This window comes from Diabrotica virgifera, chromosome 1 (assembly GCF_917563875.1).
Source record: "Diabrotica virgifera virgifera chromosome 1, PGI_DIABVI_V3a".
Lineage (NCBI taxonomy): Eukaryota > Metazoa > Arthropoda > Insecta > Coleoptera > Chrysomelidae > Diabrotica > Diabrotica virgifera.
In genome coordinates this window covers 106,319,721-106,342,177 of record NC_065443.1, presented here as the reverse complement: position 1 = coordinate 106,342,177, position 22,457 = coordinate 106,319,721, and the positions used below count along the sequence as shown (strand labels likewise).

The window sequence follows — 22,457 nt, the reverse complement described above, 5'->3', positions numbered from 1 at the left end:
TCCTGTTTCAGTCTTTGTCTAATATCTTTATTTCTTATTCTGTCCAATTTCGTTTTTCCTGCTATTTTTCTTAGCTGCTTCATCTCCGCTGCGTTTATTGTACTGTCTATTTTTGCATTGTTTACCCATGTCTCACTTGCATATATTAAAGTTGGCACAGAGATTGCGTTGTTTACCTTCAGTTTTATTTCTTTATCTATTTCTTTCTTTCCAAATGGTGTTTTATTTAGTGCATAGTAGATCTTATTTGCTTTTTTCGCTCTGTATGAGATTTCTTGATCTATCTTTTCATCCTCTGATATTATTACTCCAAGGTATTCAAACGTCGAGACTGTTTCTATTATTTCGTTTTTGCACCTAAATATCGTTTGGTTTATTTCTTCCATTTTCTTTTGGGTTACTATCATGGTCTTCGTTTTCTTTACATTTACCTTCATTTTCAAATTTTCTATTTCCTCCACCCATATATTGATTAGATTTTGCATTTTCTCTTTTCTCTTTCTCTTTTCTCAAAAAAAAAATAGTTTACTAAAAATTATAAAAAACCAGAGGTGCCGTTATAATTTTATCCTGACTGGCGCAAATATTTTACGACTATCCCTACTTTTGCTGTCTTTACACGGCAAATTACGTGTAGTAAAATTCTCACTGGTATAGATATGTGGACGGTGAAAGGCTGTCCCATCTACGATTCGCAGACGACATAGTTCCTATAACAGACAACTTAAAAGAGATTAAAACTATGCTTACTGAGTTAGATGCCGCCTGTAAAAAAGTTGGTTTAAACATAAATTTTGGAAAGACACAATACATGGCAAACCTGGTACCAAGCGAAAATCCAAAAGTCGACGTCAACGAAATAGCATTGGTCCATTAATATAAATACTTAGGACATGAAATCCAAATTGCCAGGGATAATCAAACTGCCGAATTACAGAGAAGGATCACCTTAGCATGGGCCGCATATGGAGCTCTATCAGACATCTTCAAGAGCAACTTGCCAAATTATTTGAAAAGGAAGACGTTTAACCAATGTGTGCTTCCAGTCATGACTTCCGGCACCGAAACATTATCGTTAACCCAGGCCACAGCAACGAAACTTAGAGTGGCCCAAAGAAGAATGGAACAGTCATTACTTGGATTGACTCTCAGAGAGAGGGTCAGAAACAAAGAAATCAGAAGAAGGACAGGCGTCACAGATGTCATAGAGCGAGTAGCATGGCTGAAGTGGAATTGGGCGGGCCATGTAGCCAGAATGAAGGACGGGAGGTGGACCCCGATGGACAGACGACGTCAAAAGGATTGCTGGGAATTGGTTGCAGAAAGCCCAAGATCGACAAAACTGGAAGAAATTAGGGGAGGCCTACGTTCAACTTTGGATGCAGAAGGTTGGATGATGATGATGATGGATATGTAGACATTACTTGACAATGGCATGATTAACTTTAAAGAGATGGCTTTTGAATGTTCTTGGGTAACTGTTACTTGCTTAAATTATTAATTAGGTTAATTAATATAATAATTTTTTCACTAATTATGTATTCAGTGATTGTAATATTTATATACTGTACAACAAAAACTAATACTCAATCGAGAAAAGAAGAAAAGTGATAAAGTGATTTTTTAATAATATATTGTTACTATGGAACGCTTACAATTATTTTGAACATCTATAACAACAAAATACTTGGATCACAGAATATATCCTGGTGTATTCTCTGCTTGGATCTTCCATAAATACTAAACAATAAATAACTTTTTATTAACTTCACGTCTTAAATCAATTATTTATCAAATACACTATCAATATTATTTAATCAACATCTCAAAATATTCCCGATGCCATGTCAAATATTTAAAATTGTCACTGTCTTGTCACCATATTCTATTCGACTCAGTGCGTTGTATGACAAAGATAGCGAACGTTCGATTTGGAAAATATCACTACGGACATGGTTGTCAATTTTTTTCGAATCCTGAAAAACTAATAAATATTTTTTAAAAATTTAAACGCAGAATGAAATACTAAGTTATTATCGAGGGCTGAAAGTACCTTAGAATAAATAAAAGGTTTCTTTTGAATGAGATATTTGAAATTTAAAATCACACTACATTTTGTCTTCGTTTTTCACCCCTGTAACTTATTAATAGTATATTATGCAAAGAGCATTTAATGATGGTCATTATGAAGCGAGTATGAGGGATACGAAACGAGCCGTATGCGGCGAGTTTCGTATAGAGTACGAGCTTCATAATGATAATTAAATGCAAGTTGTATACACTATTTTTTCTATGATCATTCACAACAAAAAATATATTCAAATTTTTTAATTTTGTAACACAAACAAATTAAGTAGTTTGTCAGTTTGACAGTTTGTTTACATATATTGAGAACTGTCAAAGCGTATGTATTTGACTCGCCATTGGTCACTGCGCGTGTACCACCTTTATCGCGAATGCCATATCGCGATACTATTGGTTAAAAATCTGTATCTTAATGAAAATCTGTATCATAATGAAGTTCAATATGATACAGGTAGTGACATCATAATTGATATATTATAGTATGAGAATAGAAAAAATAAACATTATAGAAGTTTTCAGGGATTTTTGGCGCTCGGTAAGAACGTAATCTTTCATTCTGCGTTTAAATTTTTCAAAAATACTTTTAGTTTTATTACTATCAGTTTTCTCAGGATTCGAAAAAAATGAATCCCATTTAATTAGCATTGGAGCCGAAACTATGTACCGATCCCCTTAATGCAAAATGATGTTTTTTTATAATTTAAAATGTACATATTGTACATATTGCACATATTGTATTATATTTTTTGGCTCATTAGAAACAAAAAAGTCTTTTATAATTTGTCTCTTAAGGGGACAGGCGGAAACTCTTGGTCCAATGCTATTTAAAGGCATTCATTTTTTTCGAATCCCGAGAAAACTAATAAATATTTTGAAAAATTTAAACGCCGAATGAAAGATTACATATCAGTATCGAGGGCTGAAAGTCCCTAAAAACTTCTATAATGTTAAACGATGTTTAAACGATGCGCGATGTAGATATAGTGATGTATATAAATATGTGTTTTGTTGATTATCAGAAAGCGTTCCATGAAATAAATTATGACAAATTGGTGGACATATTCAATTTGTACTAATCACTAATTAACTTAGAAAGTTATTTTCTAAGGTTTATTATAGACATAATCAATGTCATCTTAATGGTGCATTGTAGAGATGAGTGAGACATTTCGATTTTTTACAAAAATGTGCTCAGAATAGTCGCATCGGTGTTAGCGTATTCACTAATAATATAAGCAACATTTTAACCCTTCTTAGCCTGAAAATGAACTTCACCGACTGTTGATTGGCATCTGAGAGCTACAATTATTCTAAATTAAGTTAAGGTCGGAGTAATGTGAAATTATTTCTATAACCGATCTGACACCGTGCATGTAATAATGGGAGGTTGGTTGTCACATTATAGAGTTAAGGGTTAATACCAGAAATTTAATTAAATTTCAAGTTTATATTCTAATTTTACTGATTCCAACACTTCATCACAAAAATAAAACATACGCGAGGACAAAATATTCAGCACTTAGTGAATAAATACTCACAGGCAGGAACAATATTTCTTAGTAGTCCAGAGAAATAAGATTTTTCTCGTGACACACCCCCCTCCAGGCCGAAACCAAATTTTTTGAGTAGTATGGACATGGACATCTATATTAATAACCTATAATTATTGTTGTTCTGAAGCTATTTCCTTGTGGCATTTTTATAATTACGTATTTTTTATGGGAAATAAGCCACAATTTTACTAAAAAATGAATTTATTAACGTTTCGAAGCCCAAATAGGGTTTCGTTGTCAAAATACAAAATACTATTAAAATAAAACAAACATGTTGTTGCTAAGTAAAAAAATTCTTCTAATAATTTATTTAATCTGACTCATTTATATTGGCAATTCAGACGTATATTATACATTTTAAAGTAGAAGACTTTAAAATGATATCGCCAATATTTATGAGTTGCGTTCCTGGGACGACTTTACTAAAAGATAGTTCATTCGATTACATGAAATCAATCCCAACTCAAGAATATCCGTCGCAAAAAAATCATAGCATGTGATCTGTCTTTAAAAAGACAACCAAATGCAACGATGACAGTAAAATTCTCGCGTTAGAGATTCCATAGTAAATCACGAGGGAAAATTTTTAATTTAAAAATCACGAAACGTTAATAAATTAATTTTTTAGTAAAATTGTGGCTTATTTCCCATAAAAAATACGTAACCTATAATTATGTTTCCTGCAGCCGATTTTGATGATATACATAGTTATAACCAAATGAAGATCAAAAAACGGTAAATTTTCGTTTTTTTCGTCTATTACTAAAAAGTAAAGCATTCTAAACAAATTTGAGAATAAGAAACTCATCTAAATCATACAAAAAGCTTCAATGTGGCGTTCGCTGAATATGTCTATCCTTATTTGTTGTTTAGAAAATTGCAAAATAAGTCATAAATTTTGAGATTTTATAAATGTTCATAACTTATGTAAAAATTAAGTTAGCACCTTATTATTACACGGAATGCTGAGACTTCTTGTGCTTAAATTATATTTTAAATTTCAAAGCAATTGGTCAAATAGTTTAAAAGTTATTTAATTCGTTTACCCAAATTCATTTTTTTTGTAACACTGTAAGTCAGAAAATTATGAGGTTATAGTAACACTTCGGACAATTTATGAAAGAAGATCATTTATACTATTAACTTAATTAAATAAAAATGACAAAAAGTAATTTATCTACTCTATGTCATATTATGTACAAGTTTTTAGTTTGTGAAAACTGTCGTTATAGATAGCAGTGAGTGAAGGGTTTAAGTGTGCGTGAAGTAACAATGTATTTTAAATAGGATTTACTTTTTCGCACACTTTCAATGGGTTTTTTGGCACACTTTCATAGAATCAAATATCCTTAACTTTTGCGTTGTCATGGTGATGACAATATGAGCAATGACTTACAACAAAATTTTTGACAGTTTTGTGGTTTGAAAGTAGTTAGGATTTTTAAATGTCAAAGTTCCAAAAATTGTAGAATAGAAATGAATTCCAGTGACGAAGAGTTACAGTTTTTTATTTGTTTATCGTAGATAAAATATTGTATGAAACTGTGCTTGAAGTACTTTTTGTGAACTTACGCGATGTATAGCACTCGCTCCGTTGTCGCTCGTGCTCTAAAAATCGCGTGCGTTCGCAAAAAGCATACTTCACGAACTGTTTCATAAATAACTATTTAAACAGTGTAAAATTATTTTGCAAAAACATGTAGATTTTTTGCTTACTTATAAACAACTAGAATAACTTTTTAACCGTTACCCATAGAAAAATTAATTTTTCATATTTAGAAAGACTGATCTCAGATTTAGAAAGAAAAACAATTGTCCTAGAACAATTAGGGACGAAGTTAGCCCCCCTTTTTTAATTCACATGTTCTTGCTAAATAATTTTGCAATATTTAGAATTATTTTTTGTCATTTTTTTAAATTAAATTAATAGTGTAAATCTTCTTCTTTCATAAACTATCCAAAGTATAACTGTAACTTTATCATTTTCTGACTTATATTGTTGCAAAAAAAATTAATTTGGGATAAACAAATTAAATAACTTTTAAACTATTTGACCAATTGCTTTAAAATTTAGGGTATGATTTAAGCACCAGAAGTCTCAGCATTCCTTGTAAGAATAAAGTTCTAAGTTAATTTTTTCATAAGTTATGAATAATTAAAAACTCAAAATTTATTATTTATTTTGCAATTTTCTAAGCAACCAATAAGGATAGACATATTCAACGAACGCCAAATTGAAGTTTTTTATACGATTTATGAGTTTCTTACTCTCAAATTTGTTTAAAATGCTTAACTTTTTGGTAATAGACGAAAAAAGCGAAAATTTACCGTTTTTGATCTCATTTGTTTATAACTATGTATATCATCAAAATCGGCTGCAGGAAACATACAGTCGGAAAAATGAAAGAATACCCATGTGAACGATCGCATCAATCACTTATTTTGTATTTACTGTCTTTTTCTATAAATAACAAACGTTTGTTATAGAAAAAGATAGCAAATACAAAATAAATGATTGGTGTGATCGTTCATGGGTATTCTTTCATTTTTTCGACTGTATATAGGTTATTATTACAGATGTCCATACTACTCAAAAAATTTGGTTTCGGCCTGGACGGGGTTGTGTCACCAACGGGATATTTTTTCCCTTATTTCTCTGAACTATAGGTAATTTTAAGTTCTATTCAAAATCTATTAAAACCTACTTAAAGCTGTCAATATTTTTAAAATATAGTTCACTTTTCAAATAAGCTATATTTACGATGTTTTAAAAACAGTCTTTAGTACAGAAATACCTGAGTCAAAGACGGAATTACAAAAGAAATAACTGTTACACTTCTATCCGATCTGAGGTCGTCACAAAGGCGGCGGGACCCTTACCAAACCGCAACCACTTCTGCTCAATAGGGAGCCTCAAACAGGCACTCGAAATATTATAAAGAGGTGTTGAAGTGTAAAACGATTCCTAACTATAAAATCATGCTACGACTTAGTGGCTATCGACAATGATATCTATTTCAAAGGATCTTCTTCGGGTGTCTTTTAGTTAGTTTGAAAGGGGCCATTTGCTGCATTTTATTTGGATTTTATTGACTGAGACCATGAATAAATTTAAAATTGTTGAATATCTGCAATTGTATTTTTAACAAAAATACAGTGTGTGGCATTAGTGCGACAAAGTCCAATTACTCGTTTGTCGTAAGAGGTACGAAAAAAAGTTATTTAGGTAAAAGGTGGGGCACAGATAGAACCATGCTCTAAAATCTAAAATATTTTTAAATATACAGAGGCGTGCGTATTGACAGGTTGACACAAACTTATGTTTATTTAAATGGAACACCCTGTATATTCTTACATTTTTGGATTCTCCTCAATGTTTCCTTTCTTAAAATATGTATAGGGTTTTGTAATATTATACGAGTTAGTTTAAAAGATAATTACGTTTTTTTGTTAATTTCGTAGCAATATTTCCCCACTGTAGAATTGTAGTGATTTGACATTAAACTTTTATTTTATGTTTAGACGATTTTTAATATAGTCTACTATGGTTAAACATTAACAGTATAGCGAAATGTTTAATTTTAGTATACAGGGTTGGTCGAAACTCGGAATGAGTATTTTCTGAGTTTTTTTTTAAATGGACCCTGTATTAGAAATAATAGATAATAAAAGGTACACATAATACTAAACAAACTATTTATTTTAACCGAACCGTACTATAATAATATACAAACAAAGAAATTAAGATGTGTCTTCTACAACGTATACTTCGAGACTACTGTAAAAATATCAAAAACAAAACTACTAAAATCGCTTTCACATCCATATGTCTTGTAACACGATACTTTCATGTAATCAATCCTATGTAAGAGTTTTCGACCTAAAAGGTTCGGGGAATTAGCCCGCCCACTTTGACTGCTATGTCCATTTTAACACTAATAAGAATACCATAATTTGTAGTTGAATATATTCTAACATCCCCTCGCAACTAAAATTATTTTTGAATTAGTCCAACAGACCCCCTTTACTACTTAAGTACTCTAACTTAACCCTATTCAGCGGCTTAGTCAACATATCAGCTATCATATCCTCGGTAGGACAATATTTAAAGTTAACAACCCCTTTTTCATGCAATTCTTTTACGAAATGGTACTTTGTATCGATATGTTTTGTCCGATTACTGAATTTGTGATTTCCTAAAAGTTTTAGACAGCTTTGATTGTCTTCGTATATAACTATTTCCGGCTCTAAACCCACAAATTCCTTTATAACCTGTTTTAACCAAATTGCTTCCTGACAGCCTTCAGCCAATGCTATGTACTCTGCTTCAGTTGATGATACAGACACGCAATTCTGTTTTCTACATCCCCAATTTATAGGCGAACCCCGTAATAAAAATATATACCCGCTATTGGATTTTCTGTTCCCCTTGTCTCCTGCCCAGTCAGCGTCTGCATAGCCGTATAATGCATTATCTGTTCCTTCTTGTCCTAAAATAAGCTTTTTATATTTAGTTTTCTTTAAATATCTTAACACCCTCTTTGCTTCGTTCCAATCTGCTTCTTTTGGATTTTTATTCTGTTGACTTAGTATGGTGACGCTTGCCAATATATCCGGTCTAGTATTTACCGCAATATATAATAAACCACCAATCAGTTGTTGGTATATTTCACTGTTTTTCATCGGCTTCTCTCTGCTAAGCTTATAGTATCCAACATCCAGCGGTATATTGGACTCTTTTGCATCTTTCATCTTAAACTTGTTCAGCAATTTGTCAATATAACTGGCTTGATTTAAACTATATATCCCTTGATCGCACCTTTCAATCTTCATACCTAGATAATTTTGTAATAATCCCAAACTCGTTATTTCAAAATTACATTTTAGATTCTCTTCAAATGTATCAATTACCTGTGTATCCTTTGCTGCTATTAAAATGTCATCCACATATATAAGTACGTAAACCCTTTCATTATTTATTACCTTGATATATAAACATGTATCAATATTGCTTTTACAAAAATTCTCTTTAGATAAAACTCCATCAAGCTTTTTGTTCCAAGTTCTGGCAGATTGTTTCAAACCATATAAACTTTTATTTAATTTGCAAACACAACTTGTATCCTTTTCTTCAAATCACTCAGGCTGTTTTATAAAAATTTCTTCTGACAGTTCTCCATTTAGAAAGGCTGTTTTTGCATCTATATGCCTTACTATGAGATTTTTTCTCCATGCCTCTGTCAATAAAATTCGAAGAGTAGCTTGCCGCGCAACCGGAGCGAACACTTCATCGTAGTCTACGCCGAATTTTTGGCTAAAACCCCTTGCTACCAGCCGTGCTTTGTACTTCTTCGAGCTTTGATCTTCGCCTGTTTTTAACTTGAATACCCATTTACACGAGACTATATTCTTTTCCTTTGGTACTTGTATTAAATCCCAAGTTTTATTTTTCCTTAATGACGTGATTTCCTCTTCCATAGCTTGCTTCCATTTTTCACTATCACTTCTTTTAAGCGCTTCTTTAAAGTTTCTAGGTTCTACTTCTTCGAGTTCTGTCAACTTTGCTATGTAGCGCTCAGGTGGAATACCTTTATTTATTCTGCTAGATCTACGATCACCTGAATTCTCTATATCGAGATCTGTATCTAATTGATAGTTAGAATCACCGTCATCGTCATGGGATTCTTCCCAACTTAAGCTCTCATACGTGTTAGATGTGTCCGTAGAATTTTCTATTTCCTCCATGTTTTCAAAATTTGCAACCTCTCTGTCTTCTACGTCGTTTAGCTCTATTTTTTCCCGTTCCATCATGGACCCAATGGATATTTCCTCACTTTTTGCCTCATTTTTCTCGACGCATATATTTCTCTTGGAAAACACCACACTACGGCTAATTGTAATACGTTCTGTATCTACATTTAACAATCTATACGCTTTTGATTCATCAGAGTAACCTACAAATATCAGTGACTCACCTTTTGGATCAAATTTATCCTTTATTTTTTCTTTGGGAATGTGGCTATAAACCGTAGACCCAAATATTTGCAAATTCGACACATTCGGTGCTACTTTATGCCACAATTCATAGGGCGTTTTTTCTTTCGACTTAGTAGGTAATCGATTTTGCAAATAATTGGCTGTCACTATCGCTTCCCCCCAAAATTTCTTTGCTAAACCCGCATCGATTAACATGCACCTAGCCATTTCAACTAGAGATCGATTCTTTCTCTCTGCAACGCCGTTTTGTTCTGGAGAGTACCCCGCTGTATATTGAATTTTTATACCTTTACCCTTTAAAAATTCCCTTAAATTATTATTTACGTACTCGCCACCCCTATCCGACCTAATTACTTTTGGAACCCTACCTAACTGATTACTCGCAAATTCTATAAACTCTTTTATACATTTTACCGCTTCATTTTTATGATTTAATAAATATATAGTTGTATATCTAGAAAAATCATCAATTAAAGTCAAAATATAACGTTTACCCCCTGGAGTAACAGTCTTCATGGGCCCGCAAATATCCGAATGTAATAAGTCAAGAATATTAAATGTATTGCTATGAGAAAATTTTGGAAAACTCTTACGTAAAATTTTACCTTTCATACAGCATTCACAAGTTTCCCTAATCCTACAGTCTGTCATATCAATCCCGACTGCCATTTTCTTTTCCATTAAGTGTTTGACTGCATCCATGTCCCTGTGTCCAAACCGTCTATGCCATGCATGTTGACAGTTGCTGGAGTGCTCCAAAGCACTCAATCCATGGTCCACAGTTGAAAGTTTGTATAAGTCCGGTGAAGGCACCGCACTCGCGACGACTTTTTCGTGTAAAGCGATTTTACACTCGTTTTTATCGAATTGCACATTATGTCCCGCACTTGTTAGCTTTTTCACCGAAAGCAGATTTGAGTCTAATCCCGGCACATACAACACTTCGTCGATTTTTAAATTTTCCACTCCCGATCCAGTCACGCACTCAATAAGTCCTGTTCCTATACCCTGAACCTCGGAGTATTGCCCTTTCTCCGCCAAACTTACAACGCCTTTTCTGCTACCGTCAAATTGGGTATAGAATCCTTTGTAATTAACCATGTGGCTCGAAGCTCCTGAGTCCACATACCACGAAGCAGAATCCCTTTTTCCGTCCCTTGAGCTATAATTGACCATAAAACATGCATCATCAGTACCTTCAGTGACTTTATTGGCATTTTCCTTCTTAAACGCTTTGTACTTAAAGCAATCTCGTTTAAAATGGCCCTTCCGGTTACAAAAATAACACTGCCTTGCTTCTGCCCTTGCAGTACCATTATTTTTGTTACCCTCGTATACTGACTTCATCACCGACTCCTCCTAATTTCTTCCCAAAGCTCCCTGACGTCTCCTGTACTCATCTATTAATTTACTCGTAACAAATTCTAGAGTAAATTCACTCGATGGCCTACTTTCCAGCGCTGTAATCAAAAAACTGTATGAGTCTGGAAGACTTCCCAGCAAAATTCCTGCTGAGAACCTGTCCTTAATTTCTTCCCCTAAGGCGGCCAGTTTATTCAACGATTCTAGGAATAAACTAATGTGTGCTTCCATATCACCATTCTCCTCTAGCGATAGCCTACAGATTTGCTTTAACAAAAACACCATACTAGACAAACTTGATTTCTGATGATACTCCATTAGCGCTATCCACGCATCGCGCGCGAATTCCCTGTTCCGGATATGCACTAATTGATTAACGTCAACAAGTAAGGCTATAGTTGACAAAGCCTTATCATTTTGTTTTTTCCAAGAACTGCTTCGATCTGCTTCTAATGGTAACTCACTCGAAACTATTTCCCATAGATCAGCATTGATGAGTAACATTTTCACTAAATAACTCCAGGATTGATAGTTCTTGCCGTTCAACTTTTCGACGTTATATTTCGCACTCTCCGCCATTATGTATTCGGTTAACACGAAAATTTCGCGACTGTACACTTTTAATTATTATCTTAATACAGGTGAGCTAACAACGTAACTGAGCCCAGAACCTATTAGAAATAATAGATAATAAAAGGTACAAATAATACTAAACAAACTATTTATTTTAACCGAACCGTATTATAATAATATACAAACAAAGAAATTAAGATGTGTCTTCTACAACGTATACTTCGAGACTACTGTAAAAATATCAAAAACAAAACTACTAAAATCGCTTTCACATCCATATGTCTTGTAACACGATACTTTCATGTAATCAATCCTATGTAAGAGTTTTCGACCTAAAAGGTTCGGGGAATTAGCCCGCCCACTTTGACTGCTATGTCCATTTTAACACTAATAAGAATACCATAATTTATAGTTGAATATATTCTAACACCCTGTATTTTAGTATTGTAATAAAATAATATTTTATGATACTTTTTTTTTATTTCTTAAGCATTTCCTATACCTAAGTGCTTTATTTGTAAGTTATTCGTGATTCTGTAAGCCAAACATGAATTGCAACAAAAATTACGTGAAATTTTATTAGGTGGCCGTGAAAATATTCAATCAAAAATAATTTTTCGAAAAAAATTTATAATAATCCAGCTTGATCCTTAATTTATTATTATTGGATGAGATATCCAAATAAATTCGTAGTTAAGATTGTTGGTGGGCAAAATATTAATAAAAACGTACAATATTCTACCTAGTCCGCTATGACACTAAATTTGCTTAAAAATTTGACATTATACTATTTTTATAGTTCTAGTTGCTTTGTTATCATTACTAATATGAATTTTTATACTGAGGAACTGATTAATAAGATTTTTGTGCTAGTGGAGTATACCAAAAATGTGCTACTAGCAATAAGAATTTTTCACCAGAAATTCCCTGATAGACGACAACCAACATGAGAAACGTTTGAAAATATACTAGAACGGTTTCAACGAACTGGACACTTAGATTATGATAAATCTGATAAAACAGAAACTATTGTAAATGAAGAAAACAGGAGTTAAATGTAATCCTTAGTGTCACCGAGGATCTGCATATTAGTACCTACAACCGTTCTTACAATCTAAGTATCTAGTCTGTTGAGACCGTTTTAGTATACTTTCAAAGTTTCTCTTCTTGGTTGTCGTCTATCAGAGAATTGCTGATGATAAATTTATATTGCAAGTAGCTAATTTTTGTTATACTCTCCAACACAACGCCATTTTAATCAGTTTCTCATTAGAAAAATTAATATTAGTAATGGTAACAAATCAACTGAAACTATATAAATAGTATAATGTCAAATGTTTAAGCAAATTTTATGTCATAGCCAACTAGGGAGAATTTTGTATGTTTGATTAATATTTTAAGCACCAATAACCTTAACAACTACGAATGTATTTGGATATCTCATCCAATATTAATCAATTAAAATTATTATGTATTTTTTTTGAAAAATTATTTTTGATTGGATATTTTCACGGTTACAAAAATTTCACGGCCACAAAAATTGCAATTAATGTTTGGCTTAAAGAATCACGAATAACTTACAAATTAAAGCACTTAGGTATAGGAAATGCTTAAGAAATAAAAAAGTACCATAAAATATTATTTCACTACAATACTTAAATACAGGGTGTTCCATTTAAGAAAACTCAGAAAATACTTATTCCGAGTTTCGACCCACCCTGTATCCTAAAATTCGCTACACTGTTAATGTTTAACAATAGTAGACTACATCAAAAATCGTTTGAACATAAAATAAAAATTTGATGCCGAATCACTACAATTCTACAGGGTGTAAATATTGCTACGAAATTAAGAAAAAAACGTAATTATCTTTTAAACCACTCGTATAATATTACAAAACCCTATATTATAAGAAAGGAAACATTGAGGAGAATCCAAAAATGTAAAGATATATAGGGTGTTCCATATAAAAAAACATAAGTTTGTGTCACCCTGCCAATACGGACGTTCCTGTATATTTGAAAATATTTTTGAATTACCCTGTACCCCAACTTTTACCTAAATGACTTTTTTTCGTATCTCTTACGACAAATCTTGGACTTTGTTACACCAATGCCCCACCCTGTATATTGGTAGAAATAGAAAAATGTTAATATTACGCATTAAGGTAAGGAGAATAACAACTAAAAAACTCAAAGATAGAACAAGAATACCAAATATTGAAATAGAAAAGAATGGGTTTGAAATATGTTCTTCTTCTTGTCTGGCCTCACATTTCAGGGTGCCTCATGCACCATCCCTCTCCATCTTTCACGATCTTGGGCCTTTATTTCCCGTCGTATACCAATCCTCGACAAAAAATGTTGTCCACATGTCCACAAAAATGTCCACATATGGTATGAAGTTCTGATGAAAGTTAACTTCGTTAGCAAAATTTTACAATAAAAAACAATGAATATGCAGCTGACCTTAAATGCTTTACAAAAGTTAAACCAATTCTTGCTAGAGCTTCGGACAGATAGCAAATTTAATGATGTTATTGCTACAGTAAATGAAGCTGCAGAGAAACTGGGTCTGGAGCCTGGAGCCCAGTTTTCAACCAGCCGCACAGTTACTGCGTCGGAATAAAAGCAGACAGTTCGATTACGAACATAAAGACGAACCGATTTGGGTCTTAAAATGTCATACAAAGTTGATTTCTTTTATTGTGTTCTCGACCAAGCATTAATTTCAGTAAATGAAATGAAAATTTGAAATCTTTCAAATTTTTATATAATTTGAACGACAGTACAGAAAACTCACAATTCAAATTTTTGTGTAGAAATTTGAAAAAAAAAATGAGATTTGATCATATAGACTAGATATACTCGTAAAGAGAGACGATTTGTTTGAAGAAATTATATAGCTTCAGCCTTTGTTAAAAGAATTAAATAATGCTATTTGTAAAATTTTAAAATTTATATTTTTAAACGAATTAACTGCAGTTGCCCAAATTTAACAATACCTCTTCGCATTCTTCTCCCTCTGCCCATATCTGTTGCACTGCTGAACGATCTTTTTCTAAACTTTACTGAAACTTAAAAAAGATTATTTAAGATCGACCACCAGTTCAGAGCGGTTGACAAAATCTATCATTTCTATAGAGTCTATTAGATGAAATTAATATTCACCATAGTATAAAAAGATTTTCCGCGAACTGAAGGCGCGAAAAGTGAATTTTTTATAAAATAGCTTTTCATGTTTAATAGAAAATGGTTGAATGCTCGAATATATGAAAACAAAAGGCAGATATCGAGTTGTACTGAATTTATTAAATCTTGACCAAGTACCTACACTTTTGCTTCTAGAGCATCATCAGGGGCGTTTTGTCAAATTAGGAAGGTATCTTTGTACCTTCATCTTCGATATGTACCTAATTTAGTACCGACATTTGATTTTAATCTGTTTGTCGTTTGTTCAGTGTGAGCTATAGGGTTGTTAATTTCTGCCATTATTTAATTTAAACAAATATTACGACATTCAAGGATACCTTCCAATTTGACGAAACGCCCCTGATGATGCTCTAGGAGCGAAAGTATACTTGGGCAAGATTTAAAATTCAGTGCTCGATACCTGTTTTTTATTTCCATAATACTTCATGTTTACCTATATTTTTACTTTTTTATGTTGTTACGCCAAAGATTTTATTTTTATTTAATTATTTTAACTTTTTTTATTTTCCCATTGCATGTGTGGGAATTTTTAATTTTTTTGTTGGGTTACAATAAATAATAATTGTTTATTTTTATTCACATTGTTATATTTAACGAAACAATTTTTAAAAAATTGACTAGTTTTTGGGCGCCATTAAATGTTTTGCACACAGGCGCTACTACGTGCTGGCGCGGCGCTGGGAGCGTTCAAGTATTACGTAACGCAATTTTTGAAGATTTTTGACCCCCCTCCCCCCCATGTGACGCACCGTAACGTTTTTATGTACCCCCCTCCCCCTACCTAAACGTTACGTAACACCCAAGTCACCATTTGAACCTAAATGGAAAACTAGGTTGCGAAAAGTACCGGAAGCCCGGTAAAAAAAACTTTGTTATTATTTTAATCGCATTTGAGGTAATAATAAAAACTTACAATCATCATCCAGCCTCAGAAGTCCACTGCTGAACATAGGCCTCCTCCCCTCGTTTCCAACCACGTCTATCCTGCGCCGCTCTCATCCAGTTTTTATTTAGCTTCCTTACGTCGTCTGTCCATCTTGTAGGCGGTCAACCGGTGCTTCTCTTGGCCTCCATTCCAGTAACCTTTTTGTCCATCGCCCATGTGTCCTGCCCATCTCCACTTCAAGTTAGCTATCCTTTTGATGACGTCAGTCACCTTTGTTCTTCTCCTGATTTCTTCGTTTCTGATTTTGTCTCGGAGAGTTATTCCTAACATTGACCGCTCCATTCTTCTCTGCGTTACTCTTAGTTTGGTAGCCGAGGCTTTAGATAAGGTAAGTGTTTCTGATCCGTACGTCAAGACTGGGAGGACGCACTGATCAAATACCTTTCTCTTTAGGCATATGGGCAATTCACTCTTAAAAGTTTCTCTCAGTTTTCCAAATGCTGCCCACCCAAGAACGATTCTTCTTTTTAGTTCATGTGTCTGGTTATCCCTGCCAATCGTAATTTCATGTCCCATGACATGAAATATGCCCAAAACTTAGAATAATAATCTTTTATTACCAATTTTACATTTACATTTTCCCTGCTTGGCCCCATCCTTACATACATTTTTGGCTTCATCCTTTATTGTTCTTCTCATGCATTCTTCTATTTGATCTTTTTTAATAAAAACTTAAAATAAAATAACATATTTATTATTTCAATATTTTATTTTGCTTAGTAAAAATTTTTATATAACACATAATATACGATGTTGCCAGTAGTTTCGGAAAAATAGTGAAAAAAATGTGTAAAACTTTTTGTTCTTCAACGCCCTGTATCGTGAAAACGCATGCCATTACAAAAATTTTATACTAAGCAAACCCCAATTATTTTTCAGTTTTTCACCCATCTTAGAGATCGTGTTACCTTTTTCTGAAACACTCTGTATATATAAGAAGGCACTTATGGAATAAAATTATTTCTGTCCTTGTTTTAATCTTAAAAAACTTAATTTTTAAGAGTTTTAATTTTAAACAACGCTGAGACCCGTAGATTTTCATATATAAAAATGTGTGCTTTTTAAACATACATTTAAATGTACAGGGTGATTCATGCAAGACTACCGTAGTCCAAAATTGTTTTTGTCATGTGTCATTATTTTAGAAAATTATAAAAACGCTAGGATACGTCGACTTTTAAATTCAACTGTGGACTATTTAAACATAAATTTGAATATACAGGGTGATTCACTCAAGTCTAGTATAGTCCATTATCTTTAACTTTAATTAAACACCCTGTATATTTTTGTTTTTAGAAGCTGCTTAACAACCTCATCTCAAAAATGGGTATTATGTAGGATCTATTATGAATAATGCAAGGTAAAATTTTGAAATTCACTTAAAATTTTTGAAATTTTGAAATCACACTTTAAATAAGGGTACTATTTTTTAAATATCTATCAATTTTCTAAACTAAGTATCAACATAGTGGGTTTTGTATTTAATGCTTTTTATTTAAAGACATTTTTAAATAATTTGAAAATTTGCGTATTTAAAACATTAATGAATACCTACTGCAGAAAACGATTTCAGAAAACATTCATGATTTATGAACATGTAGTTCCCTTCTGCAACCTCTTAAATAACATCTGTATCTTTTAATTGTTGTGGAGACAGGTCCATCTAATTATTGGAAACACATGTTACTGTGCTTCATCTGTGTTACAAATTTTAAGATTTTTTCACTTGAATCGGTACTATTATGTATTGTCCCGTTGTCGGAACATGAGTGGAGCGTGAGAGTGCATTCAATTCAGGGGTCTATGTAAAACATAAATGAAATTCCGTAGTGTTTTTTTCATTTAAGTTAAAAAGAATCCACAAGGAAAAGTTTTCCTGTAGTTGGCTGTATACCATGTAATACAAAAAACAAAAAATAGTAAATCCTTTATAAAAGGTATATATTTACCTTAAAATATATACCTTTTATAAAGGATTTACTAATTTTTTAAAAAATAATGTTACGTAACGCGCTGTTCGAACCCCCCTCCCCCATGTAACGCGCCGTAACGTTTTACAAGACCCCCCTCCCCCCAAACTGCGTTACGTAATACTTGAACGCTCCCATTAGGAAAGAACTTTTATCTATCTCTCTATCTAATCAGCCTTAAACGCCCATTTCTGGGCATAAGCCTCCCCTGTTAATATCTATACGTCTCTATTCTGGGCGATCTACATCAAGTCGTTTCCTGCCGTTCTCTTAAGGTCGTCCGTCCATCTCATTTGTGGTCTTCCTCTTTTTCTTTCCTGTTCCCATAGTCGCCATTGTAGAATTTTCTTATTCCATTTTTCATTTTCTTGCCACAGAGTGTGGCCGGCGAAGTTTATTTTTTTGTAACTTGTCTTGATACATCGTTCACCTTTGATTTTTCTTTGATCCGTGAGTTAATTTCCTATCTTTAAGACCGATACCCAGCATCTGTCTTTCCATTGCTCTTTGTGTTTTGGACATCCGACAATGGACAGGGCTAAATTTTGAATAGCTAATAAGAACAGCTGAAACAGACAGGAACTTGAAATTATAGTAGCCAACCACCATTGATTAGAGGGTACTTTAAGAAGAAGAACAGGTATGACTACTTAATCGACTAATATATCCTCAATATATTGATGTATCCATATAGACGATTGATTATGTATTTTAGAGAGGAACTACATACAACGTTAACGGGGTTTTATTGTTTTATCTACGACTGATACATAATATATGTATTATACTTGTGGTGTTTGCAATATAATGCCATATAATAATCCCTTAGGGATTAATAATGCGGGATTAATAGCTATTAATCCCTCTCGCACAACAATCACAAAATTCACCACGGAAACAAAATAATCAACCTCAAAAAGTGTCACTGTCAAACGAATAGTATATTTGACAGTTTGTGTTGAGATGGACGAAAATGAAAAATCTTTTAATTGTACACCACCAGAAATTGTAGAACTAGCTACAGCAACAGCATCTACCTTAATACCTGAAACATCGAAATCCATTTATAATATAACGTACGCAACCTTCAACGAATGGCGTGTTCGGAACAACGCGAAATCATTTTCCGAAAATGTTCTGCTGGCCTATTTCGCTGAATTAAGTGCAAAATATAAACCGTCTTCATTATGGTCATTCTATTCAATGATTAAATCTATGTTGTACTATTAATTGTACTATTACCAATTTTAATGTTTTTAACAAATAAAGTTGTTCATTAAAAATCTTAAATTAATTAATTTGTCGTAGATAAAGTAGAGTATACTACTCGCAATAATGGCTCTCATTCCCTCGGAATGTTACTCCCTCGCCGCTAACGCGGCTCGGTTCGTAAATATTCCTCGGGAATAATAGCCATCATTATTGACTCGTGGTATAATCTACTATTATATAGTCAATGGACCTCTAAATATGAAAACCCGGGGAGTGCTACCATTTAAAGGGGTGCGTTTTTGAGAAAAAGCGATGAATTAGTCCCTAGGCACAGGGCGAATTAGGGTGAGTTCTAGGCACTTTTGGTACAAAACATATTTTTTTTTACAAAAATATATTCAAAAGAAAAGCAAGAAAAAAACACGAAGATAGCAATTTTATTTTTTGCCCCATAACTTTTTTCCACGGAGGTATAGGTATAGGCATTTCCTCACAGAAAAAAAGCTTACATCCTTCCTCTTCAAAATGACTGTTGATAGAAGTCTCTGTGATTTATAGTTTTCAAATTATGATTTTTTAAATTTCACTACTCACGGTGATTTTGGCCCATTTTCCTTGTTATTTCTCAAACATTGTTGTCAAAAATGTTTGTTTCTAAAAAATAATCATTAAAAATATCAAAAATCATTAAAAGTATAAAACCTTCAAAAAGCATAACTTGCTTAAAAAAAGTCGCATAATCTTATACAATAGACCATTTTAAAGGTAATTGACTTCTCTTTCTACTAAATGTACCATTACATATAACTAGAAATGCGTAGAAAAAAGTTACAGAACAATGTTTGTGAAATAATGGGGAAAATAGCCCAAAAATGTTGTGAGCGGTAAAATTTGAAAAATCCTATTTCAGAAACTGTCAATCCTCGAAACTTTTACTATACTTCATTTTAAAGATGAAACATGGAAGTTATTTTTCGCTAAAGCAATGCCTATACCAATATACCTGTGGAAAAAAGTTATGGGGCAAAAAACAAAATTGCTTTCTTTCGTGTTTTTTTCTTGCATTTTTTTGAATAGATTTTTGTCGAAAAAAAATATTTTTGACTTTAAAATGTGTTATTTTGATAGTAAATTTAACCTGGAACAATTTTCCTGTAGACATTTTTATACCAAAAGTGCATATAACTCCCCTAATTCACCCTTTGCCTAGGGACTAATTCATCCCTTTCTCAAAAACGCACCCATTTAAATGGTAGCACTCCGCGGTTTTTTCTAATTTAGAGGTCCATTGACCATATGAGATAATAAAACCCCGTTAACGTTGTAGTTCCTTTTAGCTCTCTTATTTTGAACATAATCAATAGCCTAATAATAATACATCAATAATTACCAACTTCATACTGGACTTCTACTTTATTCCCGATAATCAGTGCCGGCGATAACGGGCCTGCAAGGGATGCACTGCAGGCGGGCGCCCCTGTTCAGGGGGCGCCAAACTGAGCTTTTTGTTCTGCTGGTGCTATAAAAAAATATCAATTTAAAAAACCGAAGGGCGCCTATGCTAGTGTTGCAGGCAGGCGCCTTATACCCTAGCACCGGCACTGCCGATAATACTAGTATTGAACCTCCTTCATAGCTTAAATGGAAACCTAACATGAACTATGTCCAAATACTAGCTAATAACGGCCTTAACAAGTTAATGTGGGAGGAATCGAGAAGGCCCTTAGGACGTTCGTGAATGCGATGGAGAGATAACACTTGATCAGATTTAAGAACCATGGTGCCACCCACGCACTCACCAGATGGTTTGTCATTTTTATTATTTAGCGTATGGCAATTTGATACACAACATTATCACACATATGTTATAGTCTAACATCTAATGTATTAATATATTCAATCGACGCTGGTGTTGCAGAGGCGAAGTCCAGAGGATCTCCATCATACTTTCTCCGAGGGCATTCGGCAATCATATGCTGGATGGTCTGTTTCTCGGCGCCGCAGTCGCACTCAGCAGAGGTTCTCATTTTCCATTTATAAAGGGAATCTGCGCAGACTCCATGACCCGTTCTTATCCTGTTAAGAGTTGACCATGATTTTCGGGGGAGGTCAAAACCTGGTGGAGTTTCTGTGATGCATGGTGTGTTTCTCATTATTAGGTTCGGTCTGTCGCTCTGCATATTCTTCCACTGGGAGTTCATTTGGAAATTGTTGGAACTCAAGTTTATTGCATCTCTAGTCGGAGGTTTTCTGGAGCGCAATCGATGTGAGTTAGCGTCGGCGACATATGTGTGTATAGGTAACTGCGGGTTGTTAAGCAGCTTTTGGAATTCTCTAAGCAGAGCATGCTGACGACGAAGGTTAGGTGGAGGTATGTGGCTCAGAATGTGGTTTGTCATATTCAACCACGAGACATTAATCACCAATACGAAGAATGGCTCATCTTCGAGTTCCTGGAAGGAGTAGAAGAGGAAGACCAAAGAAGACCTGAGAGGAAGCTTAAGTATGACATGTATGTAAAGGGGATTAATATTAATATGACCCAAGACAGAAACTTATGAAGAAATGCAATTAGGAAACTGACCCCGCATAGGGATAAAGGAAAGAGAATGATGATGATGGGGACACCCACTAACTCAAATATCATGGACAATCGTTCGAGATGGAAGCAGGTTGTACAGTCGGCCGAGATTCACCCCGGGTTGTAGTGTTACGAGAAGAAGAACAAGAACTGATATATTTCCGTAGCATATTCTAAAAAAAAATCTGTTTATTTGCGACAGAGATTATTATCCAAGAAAAATCTCTAACGTCTTCAAGCAGTAAGAAATATGTATAAACTTATAGATGAAAAAGTGGATAATTACAGAAACAAATGATTCGCAATTAAGCTAATTGAACGGTGACTGAGTGGCTTCACTCCAAATGCAAATAGTTCATTACAAATGATCACTCGTTAACTCCCATAAGTGACTGAGTCGTGTTTCGATTGGCATAAATTGCATAATCAATGCAAATTCATAACAATTAAACTCTTCGTTTTAAATTCAATGTATCGACACGCCTCCGGACAAATTATAGGAGTGAACTCCATTGCTTTGTGTTGTTACTAAATATTTTTTCTTATTTTCATTCTTTGGTTTTCTTTCTTCTCTTTTTGATATTTAATTATATAATAAATAAAAAAGAGCAAAATAAAAAATAGAAATAAAAACGTAGGTATCTTCTTTTTCCTCAGCTTTTCCCTTTTCAGTTGTTTCGAACAAAATAACTTTTACTTTCGACTAATTTTTTTTTCCTGTTCTATTTCTTACTATTGTCAGGGTTCGATGTAAAACTTATTAAGTTAGGTTTACTACAAATAAAATATTGAAAACTCAATCTAATTTTTTTCTAACGACAAATTTTTAACTTTTATTACTTTTTTGACTTCTACTTTTTTTATTGACAGTGATAATTTTATATTCAACAAAATAGCTTAGGAGAGACTTAAATACTAACTTTTTTTACAAATCGTAGATTGCAACTAAAGAGCTACCTGACTTGT

At 33.4% G+C, this 22,457-nt stretch overlaps 1 protein-coding gene across 1 annotated transcript in view; it reads left to right on the top strand.

Moving 5' to 3' along the window:
• LOC114325448 (protein Wnt-7b) overlaps positions 1–22,457 on the top strand; it is a 444,311-nt gene that overhangs the window by 216,270 nt on the left and 205,584 nt on the right. The window lies entirely within an intron of this gene.